Here is a 16,264-nt window from a genome sequence, read left to right as displayed (position 1 = left end):
GAGGATGTCACTCCTGACACCCGCTGTGATACTTCTGTATAATGTAAAGATGCGGCCGGCCGCTCTTCTATGGTCCCCTGTACTGACGTATATATATACACATATTCCTATTTACCACAGAGAGCTGTGATTGGCTGGAACCATCTGGCCAATCACAGCTCTCTGCGGGAAATATGAATAGATGTATATATATACGTCAGTGCAGGGGACCATAGAAGAGCGTCCGGCCGCATCTATAAATTATACAGGAGGAGCGCAAAGGGTGATCTGTCTATTAGTACAGGTACTACTACTCCAATCATGGAACAGTGTGTTCCATGCTGGGAGTAGTAGTACTACCTAAAAAAAATAAAAAATACAGAAAAAAAGTGAAAAACATACACACACTACATTTTTATTATTGTCGGCTACATTTTTTGGTCCCTGCCCGCCCACATAAATTTATCCCTGTTTTAAAAATTTATAAAAATTTTGTTATAAAAAAGATACATTTCATTAGATACAATTTTTCCCTTCACTACTGAATATTTTTTATTTTTATTTTTTTAATGGTACCCTACGAAATTTTATTAAAAAGGAATCTCCATCACTTTTTTAGATCACTATAGTCCAAAAAAAGAATAAAAAACGCCTGAAAAAACGCCAAAGTTAAAACCCACATATCGTTTTTCTTGGTGTTTCTTTCACTCCCATAGACTTCAATGGGAGAAAAACGCCACGATTTTGACAAAAAAATCGCCAGTGGCTCAACATGCTGCAATTTTGGAAAACCACCAAGGAGCTGAAAAACGCCAAAAAAGAGTGAAAAAACTTAAAAAGGATAAAAAAAAAATGCCAAAGTGAAAAACGTCAAGTGGAATAAGAATTTTGGGATTTCTCATTGATTTACAGCTAACATCTGGCCACAGCGTTTTTTGGCCGAAAAAACACCATGCGGCAGAATTGGCGTTTTTCTCTGCATTTTTCCCCTCCCAAAAAAAAACAGGTAGAAAGTTAGCCTTAGGCTGCATTCACATCACAATTTCTCCATCCGACCTGAGTACACGACTTTTATAACTTAAAATCGTATGAAATCGTATATAAAGTCGGATCCATTGACCTACATAAAAAAATCGGATCCATTAAACACATCCGATTTGATCCGCATCCGATTTCCCTATGGGACCTATAACACTGCAAAAAAAAAGTGAAAGCAAAAAGTTAACAAAGGTCATTTAACCCCTTCCCTAATAAAAGTTTGAATCACCCCCCCTTTTCCCATAAAAAAAACTGTGTAAATAAAAATAAACATATGTGGTATCGCCGCGTGCGGAAATGTCCGAACTATAAAATATATCATTAATAAAATCGCACGGTCAATGGCGTACACACAAAAAATTTCCAAAGTCCAAAATAGTGTATTTTTGGTCACTTTTTATATCATGAAAAAATGAATAAAAAGCGATCAAAAAGTCAGATCAATACAAAAATAGTACCGATAAAAACTCCAGAACACGGCGCAAAAAATTAGCCCTGATACCGGCCTGTATGGGGTTAGAAGATGATCATTTTTAACATATAAATTTTCCTGCATGTAGTTATGATTTTTTCTGAAGTACGACAATATCCAACCTATATAAGTAGGGTATCATTTTAACCGTATGGACCTACAGAATAAAGATAATGTGTTATTCTTACCAAAAAATGCACTGCGTTGAAACGGAAGTCCCCAAAAGTTACAAAATTTAATTTTTTCTTCAATTTTGTCGCACAATTATTATTTTTTCCGTTTCGCCTTGGATTTTTGGGTAAAATGACTAATGTCACTGCAAAGTAGAATTGGTGGCGCAAAAAATAAGCTATCCGATGGAATTTTATGTGCAAAATTGAAAGCGTTATGATTTTTGGAAGGTGATGAGGAAAGAATGAAAATGCAAAAACGGAAAAACCCTTTCTCCTTAAGGGGTTAAAGAATTTATTTGCAAATTATGGTGGAAAATAAGTATTTGGTCACCTACAAACAAGCAAGATTTCTGGCTCTCACAGACCTGTAAGGCTAAGGCTGCTTTCACACTATAAAATGTATCTGTTTTAAAGATCCGTTTGAAGTTCCGTTATTAAAAAAAACTGAAAATCGTCCGTTAAACAGCCGTTACAAAATCCCATATGGCCGTTAGAAAATCCCATTATAGTCTATGGGATTTTTACATTATCCATTTAGGGTGCGTTCCCACAGGGCGTATACGCAGCGTATTTGACGCTGCGCAAAATGTATGGCAGCAGCGGGAAATACGCTGCGTATCCCTTGCTCACTATACACACAGGGCTTTCCGGCGACAGCCCTATGTGTGTAGTGAGTTTTGGAGGCGGGGGCGCGCGTCACAGATACGCCGGCACACGGCCCCGCCTCCAAAACTCACTACACACATAGGGCTGCCGCCGGAAAGCCCTGTGTGTATAGTGAGCAAGGGATACGCAGCGTATTTCCCGCTGCTGCCATACATTTTGCGCAGCGTTAAATACGCTGCGTATACGCCCTGTGGGAACGCACCCTTAAACCCATTATAGCCTGTTCTTAATAACGGACGTTATTTTATGATGGAAGATTGTAACAGGAGAAATAGTGCATTTCTTTTATTCATTCTCCCATCACAAAATAATGGCCGTTATTAATAACGGGCTATAACGGGTTAAAACTGATAAGGTAAAAATCCAATAGACTATAATGGGATTTTCTAACGGCTGTATGGGATTCTGTAACGGCTGTTTAACGGACTATTTTCAGGTTTTTTATAACGTAACTTCAAACGGATCTTTAAAACGGATACATTTTATAGTGTGAAAGCAGCCTAAGTTTCCACTTGTATTTTTTTCTGGCAGTTTTTGGAGATCTGCCACTGCAGTTTTTGAGCCAAAGCCAGAAATGTATTCAAAAGGAATAGGACATATAAAGGAAGGAATTATACTTCTCCTCCCTCATGGGTCCACTTCTGACTTTGGCTCAAAAACTGCAGTGGCAGTATTCCAAAAACTGCCAGAAAAAAACCCAAGTGGAAACTTAGCCTAACTACTTTTTTTTGAGAGTCTCCTCTGTCCTCCACTCATTACCTGTATTAATGGCACCTGTTAACCTAAACTTGTTATCAGTATAAAAGACACCTGTCCACATCCTCAAACAGTCACACTCCAAACTCCACTATGGCCAAGACCAAAGAGCTGTTGAAGGACACCAGAAACAAAATTGTAGACCTGCACCAGGCTGGGAAGATTGAATCTGCAATAGGCAAGCAGGTTGGTGTGAAGAAATCAACTGTGGGAGCAATTATTAGAAAATGGAAGACATACATGACCACTGATAATCTCCCTCGATCTGGGGCTCCACGCAAGATCGCACCTTGTGGTGTCGAAATGATCTCAAGAACGGTGAGCAAAAATCCCAGAACCACACAGGGGGACCTAGTGAATCACCTGCAGAGAGCTGGGACCAATGTAACAAAGGCTACCATCAGTAACACACTACGCCCCCAGGGACTCAAGTCATGCAGTGCCAGACGTTTCCCCCTCCTCAAACCAGTATATGTCCGGGCCTGTCTCAAGTTTGCTAGAGAGCATTTGGATGATCCAGTAGAGGATTGGGAGAGTATCTTATGGTCAGATGAAACCAAAGTAGAACTTTTTGGTAAAAACTCAACTTGTACCATTTGGAGGAGAAAGAATGCTGAGTTGCATCCATAGAACACCATACCTTCTGTGAAGCATGGGGATGGACAAGGATGACAAGGGGGATAAAAGAGGGGTGACAAAGGGACAGAGGTGTGAATAGGAGTGTCGACATGGGTGACAGGGGGTAGACTGGGGGTTGGATGGTGGTGAACATGGGTTACAGGGATGGACAGGGGGGTGGACATGGATGACAGGAGGGTGGACATGGGTGACGGAAGGGGGACATGGGTGACGGGTGGGTGGAGGTTTGGACAGGGTTGAGAAGGGGTAACAGAGGGGTGAAAAGGGTACAGTACCTGCAAGCCAGCAGGGGAATCCAGCACAGCTTCCACAGCCAGTTCTTCTCTCCGGCAGGGCACCATTTTTGGCCTCACATACTGCACCGCAAGGGGGAGGGGGACGCTGTGTGCGCCGGCACAAGCTTCCCTCCCCCCCCCCCCCCCACCCCTGCTGCGCCGGCAGCGTGAGTCACAGGTGTGCAGGCTGGGGTGGGAAATTTAAGAATAAAAAAAATCCTGCACCATGGTTGGGAAACAAGAAACACTGGGCTGCATAGACTTATAATGGAGTCATATTCTGCAATCAGATGGACTGAGCTTTGAGCCTCGAAATGAAGTGGCTCTGGCTGGGCCACTCAAGGACATTTGCAGAATTGTCTACGTTGTCTTGGCTGTGCTTAGGGTCCTTGGATGAATGTACACCATTTTTTGGTGTATTTTAGATGCAAAATTATGCGCAGTTGCCATTTTTGCGGCTTTTTTGTGTATTCTTTTTAATAGAGACTCTGAATTTCTGTTATACCGCATGTGGCAAGTGTAACTTATTGCTGTATGTAAATTATAACAATAAACCCAAGACTACAAGACTGTGACACCTGCCTGTTTGGGTTTGTGTGAAGGGTCCCGTTCTACAATATGTATACACGTGCATAGGTGCAATGAGCTGTAGTTTATGTTCCAGTACCACTTATGGTCAAAACCACGCAAAAATGGCATCCTTAGGTTAAGTTCACACTTTTTGGCAATATTTTTAGCCTTAGTTTAAAAAACTGCTAAAAATTTGTGCCCATTTTTCAGCCGTTTTTTTCATGAAAAATGTGTTTTGGCCCCTTAAGGACCCAGCCCCACTAGGAGTATACAGTATAGGCATATACAGGACAATATACAGAAGCTGTGCTCACAGTGTAGATGTTGCACCAACAAACGCTTAAGTTTCAACGCCAAACTCAAAAACGCAACTAGGTATTGTGTTTTTCATGATTCCCTATCTACTTTCTGCTAACATCTGGCCGCTGCGTATTTGCAGCAAAAAAAGTGAAGCTCTGTGGCAGTTGTGGCATTTTTGTGCAATTTTTGCACACAAAACAAGTGACAAGCCTTAAAGGGGTACTCCGTCCCTAGACATCTTATCCCCTATCCAAAGGATAGGGTATAAGATGTCTGATCGCGGGGGTCCCGCCGCTGGGGACTCCCTCAGTATAGCATGCGGCACCCACCTGTTACTGCTCCGTAAGCGTTGGAGGGTCTGGCTCCGCCCCCTCCCATAGACTTGCATTGAGGGGGCAGGACGTGGCCTCACATTGGGGTGGAGTCGTGACATCACGATCTTCCTTTCCCGTGGTCAGGAGCCAGACCCTCCAGCACTTCCGGAGCAGTAACAGGTGGGTGCCGCATGCTATATTGCGGGGGTCCCCAGCGGCGGGACCCCCGCGATCAGACATCTTATCCTCTATCCTTTGGATAGGGGATAAGATGTCTAGGAGTGGAGTACCCCTTTAAAGGACATCTGTAGTGCAATATAACTTATCCCCTATCCCAAGGAAAAGGGATAAGTTATAGATAGCGGGGGTTCTGAGCTCTGGGGCCCCCCGCGATCTCTTAGACGGGGCCCCGGCAGTCTGCAGAAAGTGCAGTGTCGTCCCCAGCAGAAAGCCGTGGCAGAGACGCCGCCTCCATGTATCTCTAGGGGATACATGGAGGGGACGTGTCGGCCGCCGCATGATGCGGGGATGGAACACCCTCTTTCCAGCATACTGCCGCGGCCTCGTCCGGGAGATCAGGGGGCCCCTAGCACTCAGACCCCTCATGATATATAACTTGTCCCCTATCCGAAGGATAGGGGATAAATTATATTGCACTACAGATCTCCTTTATAACATTACCGAGTTGGATCTGGTGCTGTTTCCCAACATTCTTCTACTGTGTTCTAAAATGATCCCAAATGTGTCACACTCAGTCCAACTCTGAAGCCTTGCCCTTTTATTCCAACATACTAGTATGTGTCAGAATAAGTATTGCAAGGGATTTCATAAACTGGTTTAGTTACAATAGTAAATCTGCCCCCGTAGGTTTTATACACATTTGGCTGATAATAATATATAGTGCATGTTTTGTCGATAATGTAACTTAACAGATGATGAATGCTGTAGAAATACTGTGATGCACGGTCAGCAGATGAGTGATGAAATATCCTTGCAATTCACCTTAAGGTTAAGCTTGAACTACCGTATATACTCGAGTATAAGCCGAGTTTTTCAGCACGATTTTTCATGCTGAAAACACCCCCCTCGGCTTATACTCGAGTGAACTCTCCACCCGCAGTGGTCTTCAACCTGCGGACCTCCAGAGGTTTCAAAACTACAACTCCCAGCAAGCCCGGGCAGCCATCGGCTGTCCGGGCTTGCTGGAAGTTGTAGTTTTGAAACCTCCGGAGGTCCGCAGGTTGAAGACCACTGCGGCCTTCGACATCATCCAGCCCCCTCTCACCCCCTTTAGTTCTGTACAGTACTCGCCTCCGCTTGGCGCTGGTCCGGTGCTGCAGGACTGTCCGGTGAGGAGGTCGTCCGGTGGGATAGTGGTTCCGAGCTGCTATTTTCACCGGGGAGGCCTCTTCTAAGCGCTTCGGGCTCGGCCCCAGAATAGTCACGTTGCCTTGACGATGACGCAGAGGTACGTTCATTACCAACGTACTTCTGCGTCATCGTCAAGGCAACGCCTCTATTCTGGGCCCGAAGCGCGGAGAAGAGGCGCCCCCGGTGAAGATAGCAGCCTGGAACCACTATCCCACCGGGCGACCTCCTCACCGGACAGTCCTGCAGCACCGGACCAGCGCAGAGAGGAGGCGAGTACTGTACAGAACTAAAGGGGGTGAGAGGGGGCTGGATGATGTCGAAGGCCGCAGTGGTCTTCAACCTGCGGACCTCCAGAGGTTTCAAAACTACAACTCCCAGCAAGCCCGGACAGCCGATGGCAGCCCGGGCTTGCTGGGAGTTGTAGTTTTGAAACCTCTGGAGGTCCGCAGGTTGAAGACCACTGAGGGCGGATGATGACAAGAGGATGATGAAGGGGGGTGGGGATGATGACAAGGGGATGATGAAGGGGGGGGGTGTGGGATGATGACAAGGGGATGATGACAGGTGATGATGATGAGGGTCTGGATGATGACAGGCGGTGATGATGATGAGGATGTTAATGACGGGGGTCTGGATGATGACAGAGGGGGGATGATGTATTTCCCACCCTAGGCTTATACTCGAGTCAATAACTTTTCCTGGGATTTTGGGTTGAAATTAGGGGCCTCGGCTTCTACTCGGGTCGGCTTATACTCGAGTATATACGGTATTTAGGAAGAGAAGCCCACACCTTAACTGTCTACACTATAGTATCACGTTACTCTACCATATGTAACATATCTCTGGCCAGAGTTCATGTTTGCTCTTTTTTCATATATTAAGTAGATTACAGAATGTACAGATAGCAGGAAAAGCACAAGGAGGTATTTAATACATGCAAGATTAATCACATTTATTAAGCATGTATCTAATATATGAGCTATGAGCAAAAAGCAAAAACTGTCCAGGCTGTATCTCATGGTGTAGAATAAATATATTTAAATGATATATTTAAATGTATTTGTAAAATCCCACGTCTTACCTTTTGATGCACATGTAACAGGATGCCAGCTACATTAAATCTTTAATTGAAACCCAATACATGGGGTTGTAGTGCAGGTGAAGCCGATTACAATGAGGTATTATTTACCAAGATCCGCGGTCCTGTTCCGGAGATACCAGTTGTATTAGCCTCCATGGCTAAAAGCATGCCTTGCACAATGGAGACGGAACCCAGCGTACTCATCAGCATGCTAGGACCCACCTACTTTGCACAAAGTCAGCTATTAGCAATGGAGGCTAATACAACTGGTATTTTGGGAACGGGACTGTGAATCCGGGTAAGTGATACCTGATTGTAATACGATTTACTCACAGTATAACCACAGGTATTGGTTTAAGTGCAGGTGAACTGGCTGTCAGTTTCCCTTTAACCTCTTCCCTCCCAAAGGTGGCAGCTACGGAGCAGGATTGTGATATCATCCCCCCCATGCAGATTGCAGGATTTAAAGCTGGCAATTCTATGTTACCGGTTTGTTTCTGAGGTGATCAGGACCACATCGGGTTAATCACATGGTCTGGATCACCTTACATGACAGCCAGAAGGTTCCTACTTCCCTTTGTGCCGCCCAATCTTTGTGTTGCTCTAGCCTGCTTTGGAAGGCTAGAGCAACAAAGTGCAGGTAACACTGATCAATGCTGTGCAATAGCAAAAGATTCCATGTAATAGTCCCCATATGCGGACTAAATTTAAAAAAAAAATAATAATAAAAAAAATAAGAAATAAATGCATAACTTGAAATTTAGCCCTGTGGACCTCCCATTTCTCTTGATCATCTCTGAGATGCTTCTACACCTTGACTGGAGTCACCTGTGGTAAATTCAGTTGATTGGACAGAATTTGCAAAGACACAGCCTTGTTTATACTTGGTCTCACAGCTGACAGTGCATATCAGAGCCAAAACTAAGCCATAAGGGGGAAAGAACTACATGTAGAGCTCAGAGGCTGTGTTAATAATGAGGCTACAAAAACATTTCTGCTACACTGAAAGTTTCCAAGAACACAGTAACCACCATAATTCCTAAATGGAAGAAGTTTCGAACAATCAGGACTCTTCCTAGAGCTAGTCAGAAAGAAGCCTCTACTCAGTAAAAGACACATTATAGCTTGCCCGGAATTGGAAAAAAAAAAGCACCTAAAGGACTCTCAGACCAAGAGAACAAAGATTGTCTGGTCTAATGAAACAAAGATTTAAAATTTTGGCCTCAATTATAAGCATAATTTCTGGATGAAACCAGGAACTTCAAATGACCTGCCTAACACCATAGTATACAAAACTACAGAGAAGAATGGAGGTAGCAGCACCATGAGCTGTGATAGGGACACTGTCAGAGTTAAGAAAAAGCTGAATGGCGCAAAGTACAGACATATTCAGGAAATCCGTCACCAGAGTCACCTGCACTAACCTGTCGGTACAGACATGTAGTGCAGGTGACACTGATGACAATGGTACTTACCTTGAGGCACAGGCGGAGCTTAGTGACGTCACCCCTGCTGTTCTCTAGTAGCGGGACCCAGCAAAGGTGACGTCACTAAGCTCCGTCCGTTCCCCAAGCCAGGCCGGAGCTGAAGCTTACCGGAGAAGATTACCGGAGATCCCCTGCACGGAACGGGACAAGGTAAGTACCATTGTCATCAGTGTCACCTGCACAATCTGTCGGTACTGACAGGTTAGTGCAGGTGACACTGGTGACAGATTTCTTTTAATGAAAACCTGATAAAGAGAGCTTTGGATCTTAGCCTGGGCTGATCACCTTCCAACAAGACAATGACCCTAAGCATACATTCAAGACAGCAGAGAAGTGGGACAACTCTGAGAATGGCCCAGCCAGAGCCCTGACTTAAACCCAGTTAAAAAGCTCTGTAGAGACTTAAAAATAGATGTCCATCGATGTTTCCCATCCAACCTGACAGAGCTTAAGATGATCTGCAGAGAAGAATGGTAAAAAATCCCCAAATCCAGGTGTAAACGTTGTGGCATCTCACCCAAGAAGACTGGAGGCTGTAATAGCTGCCAAAGGTGCTTCATCTAAGTACTGAGTAAAGCATCTGAATACTTATGTTACTGCAGTATTTCAGCTTTTTCCTTTTAATAAATTAGCAAAGATTTCCAATATTCTGTTTTCACTTTATCATTATGGGATATTGAGTGCACAATGGGATTACAATTAGATTTTTATTTTATTTTTTTAAAGTATTTATGTATAACTTTAATGATTTAGCAACACAATACAAAAATAAAACAACATACAGCCAGAGTTAGACCCATCCCCACCACCTCAAAAAACAGGAGCAAATGAGCAGCAGTACAACCCCTTGAAGTAAGCAGTCGAGGATATCTACCCCCGGCTGACACCAAAACACTTAACAGAAATGCGGACAATACACACACACACACACACACATTCCCACACATCCCCAGAGTATCCCCAACTTCCTTGCCCAATATAAAAACAACCAACCTACCCAGAGGAACCAACTCGTTCCGGAGGGACAACCGACTCTCCTATAAGAAGCCAAGGATTCCAGATTTTATCAAATTTCTTGGGGCACTTGCGACTAATGTACAGCATCCTGTACAACGGAACATATTTGTTAACTAGGTTGAACCATCGGGCAATGGGAGGAGGGGGAGTATCCTTCCAGGCCATAATCAGAACTTTCCAAGCACAGAACAATAGGACTGAATAAGCAGGCGCCTATGGGAGCCCAAAGCTAAGTCATCAATAACACCCAACAGCCCAACAACAGGGGAAAACACATGAGGAAACTCCAAGTGGTCTGCCAAGAATTGCAGCACCTCCCTCCAGAAGGGCTCCACACAATGACAACTCCACATAGCATGTAGAAGAGAGCCCACATCCGCATGACACCGAAAACAAACATCTGAAGAAGAGATACCCATACAGAGTAGCCTAACCGGAGTATAATATAATCGAAGGATGAACCTAACCTGAATAAGCAGATCTCTAGCACTAACCACCATGGGGTAGTAGGTCTTAACAACTTCCTTCCACTGATCAACCGTCAAATCAGGAATATCATCTACCCACTTTGCAAAAGCCAACTAAAATGGATCCGGACCTGCTGGAATAATGTATAAGCCTGAGTCAAAGTTTAGTGAGGTTAGCGTTACCCAGAAGCAACTCCACTTCAGAATAGGCCGGGGTCACATCAAGGGAGCCAAACTGCGCCACCACCGCATGTCTCAACTGGAAGTACCTAAACTGGGCACTCCGAGGGAGATGGAAGCGGTCACACATTTCTTGGAATGAAGGAAAGCAGGAAACTCCCCAAACAAGTGCATGGCGAATTTGACTCCATGAGCGCTCAAGAACCTGGCAGCCTCCAACTCCTACAGGTGCTCAAAGGGGATTTAGCCACAGTGGTGCCCTGGGACACATTACCGGTAGTGGAAAGCATCTAGAAACCACTGACCACACCTTGGCCACAGTCCTAATAGGGGACAATAACCTAGAAGTAGGGGTAAACCTGTACAGGGTATTAGTCAGTGTTTCATACAAACCCATAAGAACTCCCGCCAGAGCAGTGGAAGCGTTCGCCAGATCCAAGTCGATCCACCAGGCAGCATACACCAGTTGAGATGCTAGAAAATTATTGTGCATATTGGGAGCAGCTAAGCCTCCCCTCAGTTTGGGCACTTGGAGCAGTGCTTGACCCAGTCTCGGATGCTTGTCCTGCCAATAAAAGCATCTCAAAGCGCCATTCAGCCTCGTAAAGAATCTCTTCGGGGGATTCACCGGGGAAAGATGAAACAAATATAAAAACTTAGGCAGATAAATCATTTTAAATATATTAATCCTGCCAGCCAGAGATAGAGGTAAAGGGGACTAGGCCTGTAATATAGCTATCACAGATGACAACACAGGATCTAAATTTTACTTTACATGGTCCTTTACAGACGCAGAAACCTCCACTCCCAAATATTTAAAGTGAGTGACCACCTGCAACCCATAAGGAAGCGGGGGAACAAGTGCAGCCGTCACTGACAGAGGCATCAAGGAAGACTTGGCCCAATTAACCCTGAGACCGGACAAGGAACCAAAATCCTCAAGGAAAGCCAACAAGGCCCCTAGGGAATCATGGACATCTGCTAGGTAAACCAAAGTATCATCTGCATACATGGACACTTTTTCTTCCAAGGAACCCCTACGTACTCCATGAATACAAGGAGATGCTCAGATAGCCGCAGCCAGGGGCTTAATGGCCAGGGCAAACAAAAAAGGGGACAGGGGGCACCCCTGCCTCGTCCCTCTTCCTAGCTGAAAGGAGTCAGAAACCTCTAGATAAGTGCGCACCCTAGCTCTAGGGCTATCATATAACAACCGTACCCACGCCCGGAACCGAGGCCCAAACTGTAGGGCCCCCAAAACACCCTGCAAATACAGCCATTCCACAAAATCAAAGGCTTTATAGACATCTAGGCTAACTACATATCCCCCAGAGGCATCCCCTTCAGCTGCAGCTATGTTACGGTGCAATCTTTGTACATTAATATCCGTGGCCCTCCCTGGCATAAAACCTGTCTGGTCAGGATGTTTGACAGAGGCTATGACCCTACACAGCCGATTAGCTAGAACTTTAGCCAGAAGTTTGATATCTACATTAAGGAGAGAAATGGGCCTATAGGAATCTGACAGCATTGGATCCTTACCTGGTTTGGGAAGAACCTCAATAAGGGCCTCTCTCATAGAGTCCGGGAGTCTCCCAGTCTCCAGGGCCACGCTAAAGAGATTCTGTAAAATGGGGATAAGCCGCTCGGGTCTTCCCCGATTGAAGAGAAGCAATAGCCCTCTAGATTTCTTCATCAGAAAAGGGGGCATCCAATGCAGTAGGCTGAGCTGCATTTAAAGAGGAAAACCTTGCAAAAAAGACACTAAACCAGCTGGAACAGTCGGTGATTGAGAGGTATGGAGACCACTATAGAATTGCTGAAACACCTTATTAATACCAACAGGTTCATTTAAAAGTGTCCCAGTAGCCCCCCTAATACAGGGTATAGCGGCAACAGGTCAACAAGTCTTTTTATACTCTAATAGGGGACTATTTATTGCAATCATTTGATTGCTAATACTGTTAAATCCTATGTATAGGGCATAGCACTGATCAGTGTTATCGGTGATCTTCTGCTCTGGTCTGCTCGATCTCTGACCAGAGCAGAAGACCTCTGGAGATGGACGGAGGCAGGTGAGGGTCCACCGTCCGCCATTATGGATGATCGGATACCAGCGGCAGCGCTGCGGGCGATCCAATCATCCATTTAAAGTACCGCGCTGCCACAGAAGCCGTGATTGATCACGGCATCTGAAGGGTTAATGGTGGACATCCGCACAATCACGGATGTCGGCCATTACCAGCGGGCCCCTGGCTGTTGATAGCAGCTGGGACCTGTTGCGCTTGACGCGAATGCTGGTCAGGTGCTCGCGGTCATGGCGGAGCATAAATGTACGTCATGGTGAGTTAAGTATCACGGCACAATGACGTACATTTACGTCCATTGTGGTTAAGGGGTTAATATCTTACAGCATTTCCCAACTCCCCTCTGGGATTAAAAGTGTTACTTTTGTTACCACCTCGCAGCCAGATTGTCACCCATCCATATCACTTCTCCCTCTCCTCAACTCTCAAAGTTTTTTGTCTATTTACTTTCATTCTATCCTTCCTTCTACTCTTTCTCTACTTTTCTGCTATCTATACTCTTCTGGCATCTTCATTTAGGTACTAGTAGTAGCAGCATTCCCTTTAAGATGTAGTAGCAGCAGCAGCCCACTTTAGGATGTAGTAGCAGCAGCCCTCTTTAGGATGAAGTAGTAACAGCAGCCCCCTTTAGGATGTATTAGTAGCAGCAGCCCCCTTTAGGATGTATTAGTAGCAGCAGCCCCCTTTAGGATATATTAGTAGCTGCCCACTTTAGAATGTAGTAGTAGCAGCAACCCTTTTAGGATCTAGTAGCAGCAGCCCTCTTTAGGATGTAGTAGCAGCAGCCCTCTTTAGGATGTAGTAGCAGTAGCCCCTTTAAAGTTGTAGTAGTAGCAGCAGCCCCCTTTAGGATGTAGTAGTAGCAACCCTCTTTGGCATGTAGTAGTAGTAGCCCCTTTCAGGATGTAGAAGTAGCAACAGGCCCCTTTAGGATGTAGTAGTAGCAGTCCACATTAGCCTGTAGTAGTAGCAGCAGCCCTTTTAGGATGTAGTATCAGCAGACCTCTTTGGGATGTAGTAGTAGTAGCCCCTTTAAGGTTGTAGTCGTAGCAGCAGCCCCCTTTAGCATTTAGTAGTAACAGCAGCCCCCTTAAGGATGTAGAAGAAGCAGCAGCCACCTTTAGGATGTAGTAGTATCAGACCCCTTAAGGATGCAGTAGAAGCAGCAGCCACCTTTAGGATGTAGTAGTATCAGACCCCTTAAGGATGCAGTAGAAGCAGCAGCCTTTTTAGGGTGTAACAGCAGCAGCCCTCTTTAAAATGCGGAAGTACCAGCCCCCTTTAGGATGTAGTAGAAGCAGCAGCCCCCTATAGGTAAAAATATCAGCCCCTATAGCCAAGATAAAAAAATAAAATAAAACGGAAAAACCATACTCCCCTCCCACAGTAGCACTGTGCTCTTCTTCTGAGCCTGCTGGCTCCGCTCTTCACTAAGGCCAACATGAGGGGCGTAGTTAAGGAGACATTCTCACGTCTCTTAAAGCAGCAAACGCTGGGCTACACTCTTAAAGCGAAGGCTTTCCAGTCTAGGGCTGACAACTTTACCCTTGCATCTGCTTTCTCTTAAAGCGGCGGCCATGGGCCACGGCTGCTCCCACCACAGTGAGTGTCACTGCTAAGGGCAAATGGATGGCCTGGCCCACAGACAGCCCGGTCCACCAGGCAAATGCCCAGTATGCCCAAGGGCCAGTACAGCCCTGGTGGCTATTTTTTCACCTCCTTCTCCAATTTTTGGGGAGATTTTCTTTAGCTTTGTGTTGAAATGAGTGGTATATCTACAAAGTTAAATTGGTGGCACACAAAACAAGCTCTCATATAGGTCAGTAGGTGGAATATTGAAAGCTCTATGGCTATTAAAAGGCGAGGAGGAACAAATAAAAAATAAAAAATTGGTGTGCCCTTAAGGGGTTTACCTTTTTGTTGTAATATTGTTATTTTTTTGATCTCGTAAAATAAAACACTATTTAATTTGGTGGTGCCAGGTTATTTCCTTTACTCAATGATCTACTCAAACCAGCAAGGGATCCAAGCACACCCTTATTCATTTGCATGCCAACACAGATGATTAAATGTCCTGTTGTCCGGGAATTCTCATTCATATCGCCCCCTCTCTCCCAGCACACAATTCTGGCCGCAAGAGATCCTAATCAGCACTGTAGGCTTCCAATGTTCTCCCATCCTAAAGACCCTCATACTCATTACATATATATTAGGCATTTGCTAGCCAAAACTGCTGATTTTAGCAGGTAACCATCTAATGTGTTTGGAGAGTGTCTCAACAGAAGGATCACACACGTTGTATTTTAAGTGTTTGATGCTTTTGTTTTCTGGAGCAATAAGTTGACTTTAATGATCATGTGTATGGAGGGATCGAGATAGTTAGCTATCTTTGGGCTGGCAGCTACAATATGTGAATGGGAAACTTTAATACTGTGTATACACCTACAGGTTCTTGACATAAAATAGCCAACAAAAACAACTGTGTAAAAAAATGAATGGATTTTTAATAATAAATTAGAAAACCATCCCACATAAATATTCCATAAAAACACATTCACATAAGACAGGTTAAAAAGAAATAAGGGAGTGTCTAATAGATGTAAATAATTGCACTCTGCCCATGTCACAATTTCATTCATAAATACTACACCCAAATGTACACAGATCTCATCAATGCTCCTGGAGGAAGCAGTGCAAGATGCATTGGAGAGTAAGGTGGGGTGACACGACTGACCATGTCCACATGCCCAGATAGCTGGAGAGATTTTTGGCTGGGCATAACGTCTAAACAGTTTATAAAACTCTGTAGTTGGAGCAAAAAGCTGATGTTTAGGGAACTCCATCTGAGTTGCTATATGCTCCAGATGAAGTTGTGTAGTTCTTTTCTGTCTGACCATAGTTCTCCCTGCTGCCATCTCTGTCCACATCAGGAACTGTCCAGAGCATTAGCGAATCCCCATAGCAAACCTTTACTGCTTCGGACAGTTCCTGACATGGACAGGGGTGTCAGCAGAGAGCACTGTGTCCAATACTGTTGTTTAAATTATTTATTAATGATATAGAGGATGGTATTAACAGCTCTGTTTCTATCTTTGCAGATGACACCAAGCTTTGTAGCACGGTACAGTCTATAGAGGATGTGCATAAGTTACAAGATGACTTGGATAGACTAAGTGTCTGGGCATCCACTTGGCAAATGAGGTTCAATGTGGATAAATGTAAAGTTATGCATCTGGGTACTAATAACCTGCATGCATCGTATGTCTTAGGGGGGATTAAACTGGCAGAGTCACTGGTAGAGAAGGATCTGGGTGTACTTGTAGATCACAGACTACAGAATAGCATGCAATGTCAGGCTGCTGCTTCCAAAGCCGGCAGGATATTGTCATGTA

At 44.7% G+C, this 16,264-nt stretch overlaps 1 protein-coding gene across 5 annotated transcripts in view; it reads left to right on the top strand.

Annotated features, from left to right (window-relative positions):
• LOC130355913 (chymotrypsin A-like) overlaps positions 1–16,264 on the top strand; it is a 211,882-nt gene that overhangs the window by 101,097 nt on the left and 94,521 nt on the right. The window contains exon 1 of one of the 5 annotated variants that reach the window (XM_056556764.1): positions 11,590–11,770. The exons of the other annotated variants lie outside the window; for them this stretch is intronic. The gene's annotated coding sequence lies outside the window, so the exon portion shown is untranslated. Of the gene's footprint in view, positions 1–11,589; positions 11,771–16,264 lie in introns of those variants that run through there. 5 annotated transcript variants of the gene reach the window in all.

Source organism: Hyla sarda, chromosome 2 (assembly GCF_029499605.1).
Source record: "Hyla sarda isolate aHylSar1 chromosome 2, aHylSar1.hap1, whole genome shotgun sequence".
Classification (NCBI taxonomy): domain Eukaryota; kingdom Metazoa; phylum Chordata; class Amphibia; order Anura; family Hylidae; genus Hyla; species Hyla sarda.
This window is presented reverse-complemented; position numbering and strand designations above follow the sequence as displayed.